The following is a 19,788-nucleotide window of genomic DNA, read 5'->3' on the forward strand; positions in this document are numbered from 1 at the left end:
CTACCTAGACACACAGTGTTATGAGTTACTCTGTAGTGGATGGGAGCAGCGCATCCAGATGGCGTGGGGGTATCACACTGCTCCAGACTAACAGAGCTCCTAGAAACTTCACCATCGTGACAAATCGCAGAGCGTTTGCAGGGTTTACCGTCTGTTCTCTGGCAAGTAAAAGAATTACTATGTTATAGAGGTGGTAGTATGATACTCCAAGTATTATCATTATAAACATTTAATCCCCACTGTGGGAGAATTGGAGTCCAAAAAAAAAGGAAAAACCCGTGGAACTGTGCATTTGCTGTTATTGAGAGGGCAAGAAACAATCTGGGCGTGTCTGTGTCTGGTTGTTGGAGTGCTCCGTGGCTTTATTTGTGAGATTATCTTGGTTCGGGTTGCTGTTGGGCGCCACCTGGTAGTGGCTGGTTGACCTTTTTTTTTTTTTGTACAGATCATGGGTCATTCTGGATCCTGTGCCACATTCTAGGAAATTGGCTTTAATTCTAGGAATTTCTTCAAGTTTGTTGGTGCAGGTTTTATCAATCTGATCTGGGGAAATTGGCCAGGGAGAGGGCTAGGGATGTGGGAGCTCCCTTGCTCCCTGGAATTTCCCTGTTTGCCTTCCTTGTGGAGGTTACCACAGCCCTAGATAAGAATGTTGACACCCACTTTTGGGAACTTGATGGGGAAGAAATAGGAGCCAGTCACTCATCACTGTTTATACTTCTCCAGTGAGAGGACTGATGGGTGGGATATCACCAGATTTTAACATATTTGTTTAATCTAACAACTTTTTTCCATCAGGACTAACTAGCAAGAAATGACAGCAATAAAGAAAATCATCCAAATTTCTAAAGTCTATAAGATTTATATAATTTATAAATTATATGAGATGACTTAAATAGGAATTTAATGAGCCATTTTGTGTTAACATTTTCTATGTTTTAGCTAGAGTAAATATCTTTAAAAGAAACATTTGATTTTAAAAAGTCTGAGCATTTTATTTGAAGATTAAGTTTTTTCAAGGTCCAGTATTCTTATAATTTATATTTAATGAATGACACAGTATAATAATATTTTATCAATTTGTTTCAATAGGTAACCCAACTTAAATGCTTCTTCAACTTTCATTCTCAGGACAAGTCAGTACTTTAATGAATCTAACAGTATATTTCCAATTAGAATTTGGAATTCACTTTTTTCTACCTTTTAGTTCTGGCCCTAAGAAACTGAAGCATTGGGCCAGGCTTACTGGCTCACACATGTAATCCCAGCACTTTGGGAGGCCTAGGCGGGTAGAACACCTGAGGTAGGGAGTTTGAGACCAGCCTGACCAACATGGAGAAACCCTGTCTCTACTAAAAATACAAAATTAGCCCGGTGTGGTGGTGCATGCCTATAATCTCAGCTACTTGGGAGGCTGGGGCAGGAGAATCACTTGAACCCGGGAGGTGAAGGCTGCAGTGAGCTGAAATCATGCCACTGCACCCCAGCCTGGGCAACAAGAGTGAAAAATAAATAAATAAATGAGAAACTGAAGCATCGTCACTTACTCCACCCATCTTCTTCAACTTTACCCCAACAATTTTGAAATATGCTGCTTTGATTGTTGTTTTGCTTGTATTAGTGGTTATTAGAGATGACCTTTTATTTTTTTTTCTGTAATGGGAAGTAAGGATACGATTATTTTATGTAAAAAAAGATGATGCTTTTTTTCATGTGCCTTAGAGTTATTTTTAATATTCTTGTAAACTTGGAGTCTGGGATATGATAGATATCTTAGTCAATTTGCTTTGCTATAACAAAATACCACAGTCTGGGCAATTTATAAAGGACAGATACATATTTCTTGCAGTTCTAGGGGCTGAGAAGTACCAGATCAAGGCACTGGCATCTGGTGAGGGGTCTATGCTGTGCCCCACATGGCAGAATGTGGAAGAACAGAGGGGAGGTGTGAACACTGTCCTCACATGACAGAAGATGGAGGAACAGAGGGGATGTGTGAACACTGTCCTCACATGATAGAAGGAGGAGGAACAGAAGGGATGTGTGAACACTGTCCTCGCATGACAGAAGGAGGAAGAACAGAGGGGAGGTGTGAACACTGTCCTCACATGACAGAAGATGGAGGAACAGAGGGGAGGTGTGAACACTGTCCTCACATGATAGAAGGAGGAAGAACAGAGGGGAGGTGTGAACACTGCCCTCACGTGACAGAAGGTGGAAGAACAGAGGGGATGTGTGCACATTGTCCTCACATGACAGAAGATGGAGGAACAGAGGGGATGTGTGAACACTGTTCTCACATGATAGAAGGAGAAGGAACAGAGGGGATGTGTGAACACTGTCCTCACATGACAGAAGGAGGAAGAACAGAGGGGATGTGTGAACACTGTCCTCACATGATAGAAGGAGGAGGAACAGAGGGTATGTGTGAACACTGTCCTCACATGATAGAAGGTGGAGGAACAGAGGGTATGTGTGAACACTGTCCTCACATGATAGAAGGAGGAGGAACAGAGGGGATGTGTGAACACTGTCCTCACATGACAGAAGGTGGAGGAACAGAGGGGATGTGTGAACACTCTCCTCACATGATAGAAGGTGGAGGAACAGAGGGGATGTGTGAACACTGTCCTCATATGATAGAAGGAGGAGGAACAGAGGGGATGTGTGAACACTGTCCTCACATGACAGAAGGTGGAGGAACAGAGGGGAAGTGTGAACACTATCCTCATGATAGCAAGTAGAAGAACAGAGGGGATGTGTGAACACTGTCCTCACATGACAGAAGGTGGAGGAACAGAGGGGATGTGTGAACACTGTCCTCATATGATAGAAGGAAGAAGAGCAGAGTGGAGGTGTGAACACTGCCCTCACATGATAGAAGGTGGAAAAGCAGAGGGAATGCATGAACACTATTCCCACATGGCAGAAGAGTGAGAGTGAACTGATACCCAAAAGCTCTTTACATAAGAGCCTAGTTCCCTCATAAGGACAGCACCCCCCATGACTTCATAACTGCCCCCAAAGACTCCATATGGTTTTGTTTTGTTTTTGTTTTTGAGACAGAGTCTTACTTTGTTACTCAGTCCAGAGTGCAGTGGCGCAATCTTGGTTCACTGCAACCTCTGTCTCCCAGGTTCAAGCGATTCTCATGCCTGGGCCTTCTGAGTAGCTGGGACTGCAGGTGCCTGCCATTATGCCTGACTAGTTTTTTGTATTTTTAGTAGAGATGGGATTTCATCATATTGGCCAGATTGGTCTCAAACTCCTGACCTCGTGATCTGCCCTCCTCGGCCTCCCAAAGTGCTGGTATTACAGACGTGAGCCACTGCACCCAGGCTCCATCTCTTAATATGCCAAAATGCAGGTTAAGTTTCAAAATGAATTTTTTATGGGACACATTCAATCTATAAGCAATAGAGAAACTTTGAATAAATGTTACTGTCTTGGGAAACTGCAAATGCTATTCTAGAAATTTTCCCCAGAGGCCAAATAGGCACTTCATCTGCCTTAAAAGTTATATAACAATGTTACAAGATGTTTTATTACTGCATGGCATGGGTTTCCGTATTTCCAAACTGTGGTATCTGTGTTCATACTACCTGCTACCTGACTAGTAAGAAAATGCACACAATTTAGGGTTCTTTTATGTAGGCACCCCACTGCAAGATAGCAATATCTGCCTCAGTGAAATTTATTAAGCTACAGTAACAGAAGGTCCCAAAGTTACCTGATTTCAATTAAAGTTTTACTTCCGTAAAATCCAAAAGTATTTCCAAATTAAGAGGGGCTTCTGCTTCAGCCACTCATAGCAGCCCAGGCCAATGCAGCTTTTCCGTCTTCAAGTGCCTGACCTTCCAATGCCTTGGAGATCACCATTTCAGAGGAAGGAGAAATATATTACAGAGGATTGTGAAGGAGGGATAGTTACGGGATGAGTCTAAAACTCATACACATTGCTTTTATTTATGTTCTATCAATTAGAATTTAGTCACATGGCTATAATTCTTTAGAAAAGAAGGTCAGAGAATGTGGTTAAATGATTTGTTCAGGAGAAGAAAAAATGACATTTGGAGGATGCTCAGTAGTCCTTAACATGCTTTTTAAATTTTCTGTAAATAAATACCTTTCATGTGTACAGGTACAAAATTGAAGAATACATGATTACTTACTACTTTTGTATTTTAAAAATTGGAATAAAAAACTAAATGCAAACAATTTGAAATACAAAACTTGTATGTTATAGTATATCTAAAACAAGAAACATGTAAAATATAAATATATGTTTATATTATATTCTATATATAATTTTGTATATTTAACATTCTCTATAAATGATACATGATTATAACTCTATATCTATCTCACATATATTTAACTATATGTATTTGTATTTATCATACATAAGTGGAAAAACACAGAAAGAGTAAGTGTGCATCATTTTACTACAACCCTAAAGCTTTTCAGAAAAATTTAGCTTTTTATTTTGAATTACAGGACAGACTAGGTTGAATTTATTTGTGGTTTAGAAGTCACAGTAGAATACTCAAAGGCCACAAACAATAAAATGGGTGCCCAAGACCCAGAGACTTGAAAGCCTAACTCAAAATGCAAGAGCGCTTATTTGAATAGTGTGAAGAGATTGTGAAGCTGGTTTTCTGATCCTCAGCTCTGAGTTTTAACAGAGAAACTGAAGACTGATGAGAGGGTGGATTGCTGTTCCCTTGTAAAGAGTTGGTGGTGTGCCGGTGCATCCCCTGCCTCTTGGGAAAGGGAAACAGCTGATTTTTTATCGTTTCAAGTGGCTTCATGCTACTCACTTGGAAAGACTAGTGTCCCATTGATCCTGAGGGACCTGGGAACTGGTGGTCATTCCGGGCTGGATATTTTAATGATAAAAATCAATGGAAATTGCTATCTTTGTTTGTAGCAGGGCAAAATTGAGGTGGCTCCACAGAGAAAGAAAATACCTTCCTTCAAAGATAGGGTTAGGTCTTCCCTTTGCTGGGTACTCTGCTGATAGGAGCCAACATAAACTATTTCAAAAGAACCAAGAAGAGCCCCTGAAGGAGAGGCGGGATTCCACCTGAAGGACGTGATAAGATCCTGGGTTCTCAAAGGCTGCTGCCTAGACTCCCCAGTGGGGAGAAATGACTGATCCAGGAGATACAGTCAGACATCCTGAGGGAGAATCTCTGAAGAAACCAAAATAGCATGCTGGAAGGACCTGCAACTGAACATTGACCATCGAGGGCATAGATGCCAGCAGGGCCTGTGTTCTTTTCCACTGTTATTTTATTTTGGGCTAATGTCTGTAGAATCACAAACTATATTTAGAGAGTGGAGGGAATGGGAAAAAGACAGGAATTTGTCAGATGCACTGACTCATGCCTATAATCCCAGCACTTTGGGAGTCTGAGGCAGGCAGATCACGAGGTCAAGAGATCGAGACCATCCTGGCCAACATGGTGAAACATCGTCTCTAATAATAATGCAAAAATTAGCCAGGCATGGTGGCAGGCGCCTGTAGTCCCAGCTACTCGGGAGGCCTAGGCAGGAGAATCACTTGAACCCAGGAGGCGGAGATGGCGGTGAGCCAAGATCACGCCATTGCACTCCAGCCTGGCAACAGAGCAAGACTCCATCTTAAAAAAAAAAAAAAAAGGCCAGGCGCGGTGGCTCAAGCCTGTAATCCCAGCACTTTGGGAGGCCGAGGCGGGTGGATCACGAGGTCCAGAGATCGAGACCATCCTGGTCAACATTGTGAAACCCCGTCTCTACTACTACAAAAAAATTAGCTGGGCACGGTGGCGCGTGCCTGTAATCCCAGCTACTCAGGAGACTGAGGCAGGGGAATTGCCTGAACCCAGGAGGCGGAGGTTGCAGTGAGCCGAGATCGCGCCATTGCACTCCAGCCTGGGTAACAAGAGCGAGACTTCGTCTCATAAAAAAAAAAAAAAGAAGAAGAAGAAGAAGACAAGAATTTTCCTTATCCCACTCCAGAATTCCAAAATGGAAATAGGACCCCCGCTGGAGAATAAAGGGAATATGGAGCCATTCAGAAATAGACAATGATTAAACTATGCTGGACATTTCATTATGTAAAGGTGACTAAAAATACTGCCTTAGATTTTATGTGAGAAAAGGAAATATTAGGTGAAGGGGAAATACTAGGTGTAACAAGCAGAAGCCATCTGGAGCAAATTTAACACTGCAGACACTTTCTGAAAATTAGATTTTTAAATTATATTAATTATTATACATTTATTATACAAGTTATAACTATATCACAGCATAAAAACTGGACTTGAATATGTGAAAAATAGAATATATTTACTTGGTCTATGTTACCTCCCAAGTTTCTTCCCAAGTCGAAATGTACAATATGATATTTTATTTACTCTGTAACAATTAGATAATAATTGAATAAAATAATTCAATCTAATCACGCTTGGGTGTTGGGTCTCTCAATTGTCTCCTCATTCATTTTTCCTCTTTCCAAGATCGTGTCTGTCTGTCTGGAGGTAAAGTGGGCATCGTTGGTGAAGGGTAGACTTAGTCCTGCTGAGTGCAGACTTCCAGTTATCCATCACGGCCTCTGTCTGTCCACTGGCTCCACTCAATTCTGGAGACAAGATCACTTCACTGTGGAGAACGGGTCTCATGGCAAGCCCTAGTGGCTCTCTAAGTAGTGACTACTCTGGGCAGGAACCGAGGTGGCCGTAAATGAAAACAAAGATTTCCTTCAGACTGAGCAGCTCTCCTCCCACGCTTATTAAGACATGTCTGTGTCTGAGACTGTTCCAGGATGGTCTATGTGTGTGATGGCCTCTATGTTACTGTACAAATGGTAACAGCCACAGAGGAGTGTCGAATGATCCCCTGCCGCACTGTTTGGAGTTTTACCCTCACTATTCTGAGTTTTGCCCAAAAGTTGTGTTGAAGCTCAAAGGAAAGGGAAGCGGGAACCCAGATTCAATCACTTTGCCAGCTGCCCTTGTTCATTCTCCATTTTTCTCCTCGCTTTTTCCAAGACAGAAAATGTGGGAAGGCTCTTGTATTCTTCCCATGTTTCAAATCATTTCTTTACTACATCCTAGCCTAATAGAGATCCATTACATTCCACAGAATAATCCTATGATCTTGGTCTTTGAGGCTCATCGTTGATAGCTTAAGTAGGACAGCAATGGTGTAATTAGAAATCTGGGAAACACTTTTCCAAAGCTTTGTTTCTTAAAGTAATTAAATTGCAAATTCAACAGTGGCTCACGGCCTGTAATCCCAGCACTTTGGGAGGCCAAGGCGGGTGGATTACCTGAGTTCAATACCACCCTGGCCAACTCGGTGAAACTCTACTAAAAATACAAATAATTAATCCCAATGTGGTGGTGGGCACCTGTAATTCCAGCTACTCAGGAGACTGAGGCAGGAGAATCACTCCAACCCGGGAGGCAGAGGTTGCCATGAGCCGAGACCGCGTCATTGAACTCCAACCTGGACAACAAAGCCAGACCATTCAGAAAAAGATTTTCTAGGCCCTTTTTTGCATCTCTCAGTGACATATCCCATTTTCTTAAAGTGGAAATTTTGTGCGATAGAGTGAAGTTTTTACACTCTAAAAGTGAAATTCACAATTTTGCAAACATGTTATCTATTATATAAGTTTTAAAGTTGAACAAAATCATATAGCAGCATTGTATCCCTCTTTATCCCCCCTTTTTTTTGTACCATTGATCAATCCTGAAATACTTTAGCATCTCATGTTTCAGATTCATTGTTGTTCTATGGTATTTTTCTAATTATGTTCTTTTTATTTTCCTAATAGATTAGTGAGAAAAATAAACTTCTAATTTTTAATGTGAAAACTACTTACAGACTTAACTGCTTAACCATTTGTGTTGCTTCCATTATTTTTCATATCATTGAGCCACATATTATAATTTCACTTTCCTTTCAGTTTTTAAAATTGATACACTCAGGCCTAATTGGATCTTATTGAATTGTCAATTTATAACCCCAAGAAACTGACTATAAATACTTTTTGAATATTTCAAATATTTGGATAGTACTTTTTTTGACAAAAAATTCCCAATGTCTTTAGATTTGTAAGTTAGGCACTTTGGCATATTAGCTCACCATATATAGCAAACTATTAATCTGATAGATCAGTGTTAAAGATGCAGTCCTTTAGTAAACAACAGTTAGGAATTTTCATTTATACCAGGATAAACTACAGATTAGCATGTCTAACAAAATAAGGTTACTGAAAGGACTGAGTGTCAGAAACCACTCTATCATTTGACGTGATTACTTCCATAACTTCTGGATTTTAATCTAATCACATCTAAGTAGGTGGCAATCAATGAAAGCGTCATTTAACAACAGTAGGATCATTACTTTGCAATGGATTTTTTTTTGTAAGCACTGATATTAATTGGAAATGACAAACTAAAGGCTAAGAAAAATCCATAAGGCTCACTTACCTGCCAGGGTGATTATTAACATGCTTAGCTAAAATAGTTTATTAATGTTGCAATTGTAGTACTGTTTAACCAACATCAATCTCCTCAAAGAAGAAATATTTGAAAAACATTTACAAAGCTCTAATGCGTAAACTGTGTTCTAAAATTACTATAAAAATTAAAAAGAATTCTTAGTTTAAAATGCTATTAACTTGTTACCTTAGCCAGTATTATTATTGGTTATACAAAATAGTTTCAGTTTTTTAAAAGTCTGGAGATATATAAAACCTCTTTCCACTTTTAGAGTATTCAGATTCCAGTAGTTAAATCCAAGTCTCTTATAAATATTGCCAACAGTATTTGAATGCAGTTTAGGGAAAATGAGATCCAGTTCTGTGTTTTCTTTCCTGTCATAACTTGGTTTTTTTAAAATTAATTTTATCTGTCTACAGTGAGAAGTATTTACCTTCCATAGGAGCACCCTCTATGAATTGGGAGAAACTGAATTATACTATCTAAATTTTAGTGGTGGAATTTGTGATGTTTTATTTCTGATTGCATGGTTTTTCTGCTCTGAAATAGTTGATTTAAAAGGCTTTTAATATTCTTATATTAAAAAATTTTTTAAATAATACCTTAGAAAAAAGAGTAATTTTCTTTTTCATTGAGGTATAATTTACTAAAATAAAATGCAGGCATTTTAAAAGTAGTTTGAGACATTTTTGTGCATGCAGATACCTGAGTTAAGACCATTTTTATCACTATCTGCATCCCTTACTGCCGTTTGTTTATGTGTATGTGTGTGTATGCATGTGTGTGTTGGCTATTTTGATAGCAATGTTTGATACAGCTTTCAAAGGAAAAATATCTGTACTTAAACCTTTGTTTCAGTCTTTAAAAATTTAAAAACAGGGTATCTTTCTGTCACCCAGGCTGGAGTATAGTGACATGATCATAGCTCACTGTACTTTCAAACTCCTGGGCTCAAGTAATCCTCCTGCCTTAACTTCATGAGTAGCTGAGACTACAGGTATATGTCACCATGCTCGGCTAAATTTTTACTTTATTTTATTTTATTTTATTTTATTTTTTGATGATATGGAGTCTCACTTTGTTGCCTAAGCTAGTCTTGAACTCAAAGCTCAAGCAATCTACCCGCTTCTTCTTCCCAAAGTACTGGGATTATAAACATGAGCCATCTTGCCTGGTCTGTTTTAAGCCTTAGTTTCATTTTTCTTTGAAATGAGTTTATGTGAAAATTGTCATGTTTACTTTAAAATAGCCCCACCCCCAAACACCTCTCAAGAAAAAGTAGAATTTATTTAGGGAAGTGGTGAGTTTAGAGTCAAAAAGATTTTATTACATGGAGGAAATTATGTGTCCTAGTAGAGGGCTGAAAAAGTCAGATTCTTACTCAAGGTGGGCCAGAGGTCCTCCAGGAGGAGCTCAGCAGAACTGCAGGGCACATAACTAGAGATTTTATAGGGATTTTGTAGCTAATCAACCAAAAGACAAATGATAATACCCAAATATAAGCTTACTGTGTACCTGCAAATACTCTAGGCACCTAGCACACATTCACTCATAGTTACATACACATCTTTTCAAGTCAGTGTGAATTTTTAAATATATTTCTTATGTTTTTATATGCTACCTCCCAGGCCAGTTAAATCACACAACTGTAGGATATTTTATTTTACATTTTAGAATTAATAACCCAATTTCTTCAATTTACAAATGAAAACATTAGGTTTAGGATGGTTAGGGGACATCATCAAGGAACCACAGATAAACATAAAGCCAAAGCCAGCATTGCCATATTTGCAGAGGCTTTCCTGTATGATTCTATTTCAGGCAGCCTTTTTAAATAAGCAAATCATAGAGCTATTCAGTTCTAACACTGGAAAGGGCATCCCAAATAGAAATCCTTAGGGTGGGAGTTCAGTATCTTCATCTTTATATATCAAGTAATAGATTACAAAATGTAAACTGGTAAAAATAATGTTTCATAATAATATTTTATAATACATTTTATAAATAATATTTATTATTGCTAATATTTATTTATGAATATTTATGCTAATATTCACTGTAGCACATACAGTGATCAATATTCTGAAAGGCATCTGTTTTATAAAAGAAACACTATTAACATTTATTTTATTAAGAAGTTTGGAAGACATTGTGATGTATTGACAAAGAAAACAAATGGTAGAGAACCAAAGAGAATAATATCTTAAAATCATCAATCCTTTAACTAGAGTAGAGCAATAGTAGAATAAACTTCTGCCTGGTAATAGCATTTAGGTTTTTCATTAGCTTTGATTTGTCAATGTAGTAGCTATCGCTTTTAATAAACATTTATTAGGATATTATTGAAATAAATATTATGGTTTTTTGATATTTATTTATTGCAAAATAAATTAATCCTGCATATACATCAGAATCTGCTAATAGGTAGCCCTCTGCATTTCATATTTGCACTGAGGAGATCAGAGTTAGAGTAGATGGATTTTATACAACTGAAGTAATATTAAGGTTTGAAACTAAGGAAGTTACTGCAAAGACTCACTGCACTTAATCACATTTAGTACCACAAAATTGGCTGTCAAAAGTCTAACTAACTATCAAGCATTAGCTCTACTTTCTATGCTGTTCACTTGCAGACCCCTTAATTATAACATCTGGCAAGTTTAAAAAATTCCCTGGAAAACCACTTCTTCTATAGCTTTACAGCAGAGTTACAGTGAAAGAAATGTTACTGCAGGCTATTACAGGCTTACAAAACAACAAAAACATATTTAATGCTTTATTGTTAAACTATTAAAAAGATTTTAAAATCATGTTGAAGTTACTGGTCACTGCTTTTTTTGTGAGAGCACACAAATAAGCTTAAAGAAACATTTTAGCAAATGAATGGTGGCTGTGTACTGATTGCACTGTGTCATCATGTGATTTTTCCAAAATTGCCACTAAACTCTCAGTTTTACCATTCATCTGTTTTTAAATCATGATAAATGTCTAACTTAGTCTTTGTTTTCTTGACTTTTTTTCCTCCAAGTGCTGTCTCATTACCTAAATATACTTTATGTTATAATTTAAATTCAACAGAAGGGTATATTTGCTTACGTGTTTGCCATAATAATGGCAGATATATGTGCCACAATACAAAATTTTTATGATAAAATACAATACCCAAGAAGTAAAGGCAAACGGAATTTTACCTATGCAACATTTTTTCAGCTCATATGAGGAAAGCTACACATTTGCATATACAATAGTAGAGGCTATATAATACCAATAGTGTTTAATACTTGACAACTTTATTCTAAGTAAATTATATAACTACTTCTACATCTATTCACAGACATTTGTGTTTGCACACTTCTTTCAGATTTTCATTTTTAATTATTAAAACACACTCCAAAATAATTACTGAAAAAAATCATTTTGAATACAAGTTGCCTCATTTTTTAAAGTTTAAAAAGATTAAAACTATTCATCCCAATCTATATTTTTAAAAGAATGAAAGGAATGTAGAAAATTTATTTAAAACACACACAAAAATATTAAAAAGATATAAAATAAAACAATGAGATGACTATTATATAAAATGTATATTCTGAAAGATTATACAATTGTAAAAAGTACACCTCATGTTCGATTCTGAGCTTCTTGGTGGCTAAATGAAGGAGGGAATGTAATTACTATTTACAAGATTAATGATCTCCAAAAGAGACTGAATTCAATAAAAGCAATAGGTTTTTTATGTATTTATTTGTTAGAAAGCTACATTTGCTGATGAGTTGATGTTTATATGGCCAATAACTTATTCATCTTTAAAACATAAGGCTTAATATTCTCTGAGACATGTTCAACTTCTTGAGATAAGGACATAGCATTTAAAGCTCTATTTTAGCAACATTGATCCTGAAGGACACGTTTTGTTGTTGTTATGGTTATTGTTAATATTTTTTAATTGTTAGACTTGTTTTAACCTTTGCATATTGAAAAATTTGAAATTGGAATAAGTAACAAATATTTGAGTTTTGCTGGAGGACGGTAGCAATACAAAGCAGAGGTTTAGAAATACTGCAGCATTGAAACAATGATGACTATAGAATAGAAAAGGAAAGTGCTATAGAGAGGTTGTTTTAATAGGTATGCTTAAGGCAACAACCCCTGAATCAACTGACTACATTTCCGGCTCTTTCCTTCTACCAGTTGGGGATTTTTTATGTGATATAAATATTGCCATAACTGCTTTCCTTTGGATTAGGATTTGCCAGGTAAGCTTTTCTCTCATTCAAAAAAAAAAGAATTCTTAATTTGTATTGTATTTTAGGCGTAGCTTTCAAAAACCCTTAAGAGGTTTTTATAAGTCCAATCTAAGATTATCTTTTTTTTTCTGTTTCGCTAATTGTAAGTTTTGATATATTGAGTTCCTTTTTATCATTTTGCTTTCTGCTAGTTTACAAGTTATGAAATCTCTTGCTCTTCTTTGAGTGACTGATTTTAATGTTTACATGCACAACCAGCAACTGAATGAAAGTGACTATGTGATAATTTACTCTATTGTCCTGCTGAATAATGCTAGGATCTTAACCCGAATTAGCCCCAAATCTTTCACATTCAACTTCCTCACTATTTCTAATGAGTTTCACCACATTTTATCTCCCCTCCACTGCAAATTAGTTATTTTTCGATTAACATTTTCACTAACCCTGCTAATTTTAAATTATTAAGTTTTTATCAGTTTGTTGCTCAATATCGCTTCTTGCAATTCACTATTCCTTCTGGGTCCATTGCTATAATTTCCTCCTATTTGTTGAAGCATATCTTTTTGTTGTTCTTTCAACATGTACAAATTGTGCTATACATTTAATAATTTTTTATGGATGTGTCTTTATGAACATATTTTTCATAAATGTATCTTTCTTAAAGAATAATTTGGATCTGTCTGGATTTTTTTTTGAGACAGCTCTCACTAGATCCCCCAGACTGGAGTGCAGTGGCGTGACCTTGGCTCACTACAGCCTCAACCTCCTGGGCTCAAGCAATTCTCTGCACCTCAGCCTCCTGAGTAGCTGAGACTACAGGCATGGCCACCACAGCCAGCTAACTTTTCTATTTTCTGTAGAAATGGGTTTTTCCCTGTTGCCCGGGGGGGTCTCAAACTCCTGAGCCCCAGCGATCTGCCCACCTCAGCCTCCCAAAGCCCTGGGATTACAGATGTGAGCCACTGTGTGTGGTCTGGAATTCTTAATTGATAATTATTTGTTCCTCACCACAATATATGATTTCACATGTTTTGCCATGATTTACCATTAACTCGTAAATTCGCTCTGTCTGTGGTTGCTCCCTGTAAGCAGACTGCTCTTTCCCTTTGTGGCTTTCAGATTATTCTCCCCATCCACTTATTGTTCATTCTTTGCAGTTTCAACATGATGTGTTTTTGTAGTCACTTTATTATTAATAATTGTACTCACAACTCACTATTATTTCCTCTGAAGACGGGTTATTAATCTACAACTACTTTTTGAATTTTGATTCTTTTTTATTTCTAGAAGGTCTTTTTTTAATAGTATCTTTTTTATATTTCTATATTTGTCTTATATCTTTAATCAAATATTTTATCTTATGTTTTAAATTAATGTAAATGTACTTAATATTTTGCCTGTTTCTGATTTTACGATAATATTTTGATTTTTTGATATGCTAATTTTTGAGTGGATTGAATTTGTTGAATGCCCCATGATTATTCATTTCCTGGCATGGTTTGTAATTTTGTGTGCGTGATCCTCTTCATAATGTTTATTTTGTTATTTTTCTTGTTATTTTTGGTGTTGTGAGGGTTCTGTATGCACTGGCTTGTGAAAACTTTCCATACTGCAGATTTTTGCATTTGTTTCTCTCACAGCCTTAGGATTTGTAATCGGTTTCTACCAATATTTTGTTAAATGAGTAGATTGAATTTTTTACACCATGCAAATAATATAAATTAAAATCTCACCACCAATGTGGAAAAGACTTGGAGTTTTATATTTTTTCATGGTAATTATTTCTTAAACCAGCATCTGGATACACTTGCAATTTTATATTTATTTTGGTTAGTTGCTAGGCTTTCCTATTTAATTAAAGAACAAGCTCTTCAGGAATCCAAGCTTTAAAGAGTTCCCAAGTTCCCATTTTCTTTGCATCACCCAAGAGAACATGTAATGCTTGGATACATATTAAAATCGCCAGATCCTAGCCTATGGTTTAGTTTTTTTTTAAGTTATTTTGTTGTTATTGGATGTTTATTAATATTTTTATTTATCACTTTTATGAATATGGAACAGACTTTATTGGAGGAGAAATAGATCATCAGGGAAATATGCTATGAAGCATATTAGTTCTACAAGAGAAAAAGGAATGAAAGACCTTTTTTGTTTTTTTTTTTTAATTATACTTTAAGTTCTGGGGTACATGTGTAGATGTGCAGGTTTGTTACATAGGTATACACATGCCATGGTGGTTTGCTGCATCCATCACCCTGTCATCTACATTAGGTATTTCTACTAATGCTACCCCTCCTTATCCTCCCACTCCCTTGCTATTCCTCCCCTAGTCCCCCAGCCCCTGACAGGGCCATCTCACACCTGTTAGAATGGCGATCATTAAAATATCAGGAGACAACAGATGCTGGAGAGAATGTGGAGAAATGGGAACAATTTTACACTATTGGTGGCACTGTAAATTAGTTCAACCATTGTGGAAGACAGTGTGGCAATTCTTCAGGGATCTGGAACTAGAAATACCATTTGACCCAAGCAATCTCATTACTGAGTGTATACCCAAAGGATTATAAATCATTCTATTATAAAGACCTTTTATATTTTAAAAGTTTTTAGGGGTACGTTATTCTTTTTAATTGCAATGGATTCTGGGGGTACATGTGCAGGTTATTATATGGATGTACTGTGTAATGCTGGGGTTGAAGCATCTAGTGAACCCATCACTCAAATAGAGACCATAGTACCAAGTAGGTAGTTTCCCAATTGTTCCCCCGCACTCTCCCTTCCTGCTTTTAGAGTCCCCACTGTGTATTGTTTCCATCTTTATGTCCATGTGTACTCCGTTTAGCTTCTGCTTATAAGTGAGAACCCGTGGTATTTAATTTTCTGTTTCTGTGTTACTTCGTTTAGGATAATGTCCTCCAACTGTGTCCATGTTGCTGCAGAGGAGATGCTTTCATTCTTTCTTATGGCTGCGTAGTATTACCTGGTATACATGTACTACATTTTACAAAAGACATTTTAAAAGAGGAGTCAGCATATAAGCACAGTGTACTTGGTTAAAGAGATGAATGTGACTATCTAAAATGATAATTCATTTTTGGAGAAGGAATTTCTTAAAAAGACTGTGTAACATCGTTATACGGTCCCTACATAGGTAAGATGTACATATTCAAATACTCTACCATAGCCTTTTATGCTACAAGTTTTATAGCTTCATGCTAATATTACCTCTAGTATATATATTATAATGTTGCTAAGAGGAATTGTTAATGTCCTAATATGATTTAATCATCCTCTATTTGAAAATAAGAATTAAGTATATATTTACATTATAGTAGGATTGGCATGCTGCAGGAATTAAAATTACAGTAGAATGTTAATCTTCCTGAAATTCATTATGATCTAGTATATTTGCAAAATTAGTCATTTAAAAAATGCTGATTTTTAAACTTTCAACTCCGTATATAAAAAGTCATTTTTAGATAGATGTAAAGCAATCTTGCTATTATAATGCTAATGGACTGCTACTGCTGCTAAAGCTCAAGAAATAAATATATTTATAGTTTTAAAACTTATTTTCATTAAGTGTCTTCTTAGCCTTCCCAATTTTCATGAACCTTGTGCATATTTTATTTTTTTAATTTATTTTTAATTATTATATTTGAAGTTCTGTGGTACATGTGCAGAATGTGCAGGTTTGTTACATAGGTATACACATGCCATGGTGGTTTGCTGCATCCATCACCCCATCATCTATATTAGGTATTTCTTCTAATGGTATCCCTCCCCTAGCCCCCGACCCCCTGCTTTCCCTCCCCTGGTCCTCCACCCCCTGACAGACCCTGTTATGTGATGTTCTTTTCCTTGTGTCCATGTGTTTCAACCCAAATGCCCATCAATGATAGACTGGATAAAGAAAATATGGCATAATATACTCCATGGAATACTATGCAGCCATAAAAATGATGAGTTCATGCCCTTTGCAAGGACATGGATAAAGCTGGAAACCATCATTCTCAGCAAACTTACACAAGAACAGAAAACCAAACATCACATGTTCTCACTCATAAGTGGGTGTTGAACAATGAGAACACATGCATATTTTATTAACACTGGATTATCTTTTATTCTTTTTCCTTTCAACACTTAAAAATATGTTTGTGAAAAATATATTTCTTTTATAAATTCTCTTGAAACAAAATACAATTTTGAAATAGATACATTAAACTGATATTTAGAAGGTCTGATTCCTTAGCGTCATTAGATTTTGGCCAATGGTAATATTTATAATTATGCCCTGCCCTATCACCTTCTCTCACTAAAGGAGGAAAAGCTGTTGACAAAAGCATCATTAGTAAACTTTTAGAGGTTCCATTGAATACAGGCAGGCTTATCACAAATTTAAACTTTTCATTTTAATGTTGTTAAGCCTAGTCAATATTTTTCTTGTCACAGAAGAAGAAAAGGATTTCTACATGTATAATAAAGGGCATTTTAGATTTCCAGAGGGCAATGACTTTGTTTTATGAACCATATGACTAACTTCTTGGCAGCCAGATATTTTAAGGTTTTATGGAGGTTGCAGTGAGGACTGACTTGTTGCTTAAATCTGATTACATCTGGCCCTCAATATAGGCAGGCTCTACATCTGTGGATTCAACCAGTCATGGATCAAAAATATTTGAAAAAAATTAAAATATAAATATAACAATAAAAATACAAATGAAATAAATATAGTACAGCAACCATTTTATAGTATTTACATTGTATTAGGTATTACAAATAATCTAGAAATTACTTAAAATATACAAGAGGATGTGTGTAGATTATTCGGAAGTATTACACTATTTTATACAAGAGTCTTGAGCATCATGGGTTGTGGTAGCCTCGGGGGTCCTGGAACCAATGATCCACAGATGTGAAAGGGTGACTGTATATGGATTGTATTAGTCACACAAGAATAGAGCCAGAGGTGAGGGTATTCATGCTTGCTGGAACTCCATCAAATCCACAAATTTCTGAGACCTGAAAAATAACACGACAAGGTGAATGCAGGAATGTATGTACTACTTGGAAGCAGGCTCTAGTGATAGAGGACAGGCTTACGAATTGTAGCGATACCAACAACAAAAACTTCCCTTAAGTACATCTCCATGGAAAGGAACTTTTATAGAAAAGAAAGACAACAAAATGTACTGAAAGAATACTTGGATGTGGCCACGCCGTGATGAAAGGGCAAAGTGGCGCATCAGAGTGTTGAATCACAAGGGCTACAGAGTGTGGGAGGGAAGCAGTGCTGTGGTAGCAACAGGGATGAGGAAACAGAGCCCCTGACTAGAAAATGCATAGAAAAAGAGGCAGATTGAAAACACAACATCGGATGGATATTTTAAAAACAGTGAAAAATTGATGAACAGATGAAATAAAGGGTTTCCAAAACTGTATTTTGCCTTAAAATGATAGTGCTTTAATGTGAAACATAAAGATTAAATAGATGGCTTTTAGGCCCTATTGAATGATTTTCTGGGTAAGCTAATTATCAGAATACAGTATTAGGTTCCAAGCAATTGTATATGGAACTGATTCACTAGTGAGAAAGAAACAGATGTAATCATAAGAATGATCTCTTATAATCAAAACTAGACAAATACTCTGATCATAATCAATCTTACAGTATTTTCTGCTTATCTTACTAGATATTAGATATTAATATTATTACAGCAAAGGTTTTAACTTTTTATTCTGTGGAGAATATAAAGATAAGCTGATCCCAGGACATTGTTTCAGCTATTCTGAATCTCATGGAAAGCTCTGGAAACAGGATTCTTCAGGGGCAAATTATTTAAGTTTTCTAATTCCAAGGGCTTGGGTTTGAGACCTGGTTCTACTATTTACTAGTTATACATCCTATGACAAACATTGTATTTCAGCTCTAGTTTCCTGACATCTAAAACTGAGATGCTAACATGTTTCAGAAAATGGCTTTAAGGATATTTTCCACATACACTAAAAAGAACTATACTGGCACATGGCAAATACTGAATAAATTGCAATAATTGAATGCTCATATAATATCCCATCCCAATCCTTAGAACAGATGTGTATGGAATTTTGAAATTATCATACTGTTAAAAAAATATGATCTGTGTATCATATACTGCATACAACTACATGCATATCCTGTAAAAAAATTAAAATTCTGCAGCACACCACCCTGCAATTAAAAATAGTAATCCTTTTGAAGCTGAACACTAAATTGAGTTAAAATCATAAATTAATTTACATTAATTCACAGTATTATTTTCTCTATCGAATGAGATTTTCACAAATGTTTGCATGCTCCCCCATCCCCGGGAATAACAACAACAACAACAACAACAACAACAAACAAACAAAAAAACCCAAAGACCTTTCAATTGTCAGAGGTTTTTGGGTTTTGTGATTATATTTCAGTATTTTAAAGGGCATTGAAATTCTAAGGTCTAGGAACTTCCCAATCATTTCTCATCTAGAGTAGAGTGTTTGCACAGATAGAGCCCTGTTTTTCTAATGCTTTCTTCACAGCTGTTCTCAAAATGTTAAGGTGATGGGCGAGAAGTTGATGACTCCAAGAAAATCATTGTCCATTAATCTGTTCCCGGTATGCATAAAACCTGGGAGACGGTGCCTGAGTTCTCTGTTCCAACCCAAAAATGTGCTGTGGGAAGAGAATAAGAGAGCTGGCCATAAAAATAGGTTTTCTGTCTTTTTGCTTTAAATATGTCATTAAACTGAGCATCCTAAAAATCTAACTAGATTGTTTCAAATGTACATTCTTTAAGGTGACTACCAGAGGGACATCTTTCTCCTAACTTCTCCTTGAAATATTAGATCCTTAAGTTTACCAAGCATTGTATATAGCATGATTTAAGAGTAATTTTGTGGCTAGGTGTGGTGGTTCATGCCTGTAATCCCAGCACTTTGGGAGACCAAGGCGGGCAGATCACAAGGTCAGGAGCTCAAGATCAGCCTGACCAACATGGTGAAACCCCATCTCTACCAAAAAT

General features: G+C 36.4%; 1 protein-coding gene across 2 annotated transcripts in view; it reads left to right on the plus strand.

Moving 5' to 3' along the window:
- The window catches only part of SPOCK3 (SPARC (osteonectin), cwcv and kazal like domains proteoglycan 3), a 577,835-nt gene that overhangs the window by 245,452 nt on the left and 312,595 nt on the right, over positions 1-19,788 (plus strand). The window lies entirely within an intron of this gene.

Source organism: Aotus nancymaae, unplaced genomic scaffold (genome assembly GCF_030222135.1).
Source record: "Aotus nancymaae isolate 86718 unplaced genomic scaffold, 86718_ANA_hifiasm-v0.15.2.pri h1tg000115l, whole genome shotgun sequence".
Lineage (NCBI taxonomy): Eukaryota > Metazoa > Chordata > Mammalia > Primates > Aotidae > Aotus > Aotus nancymaae.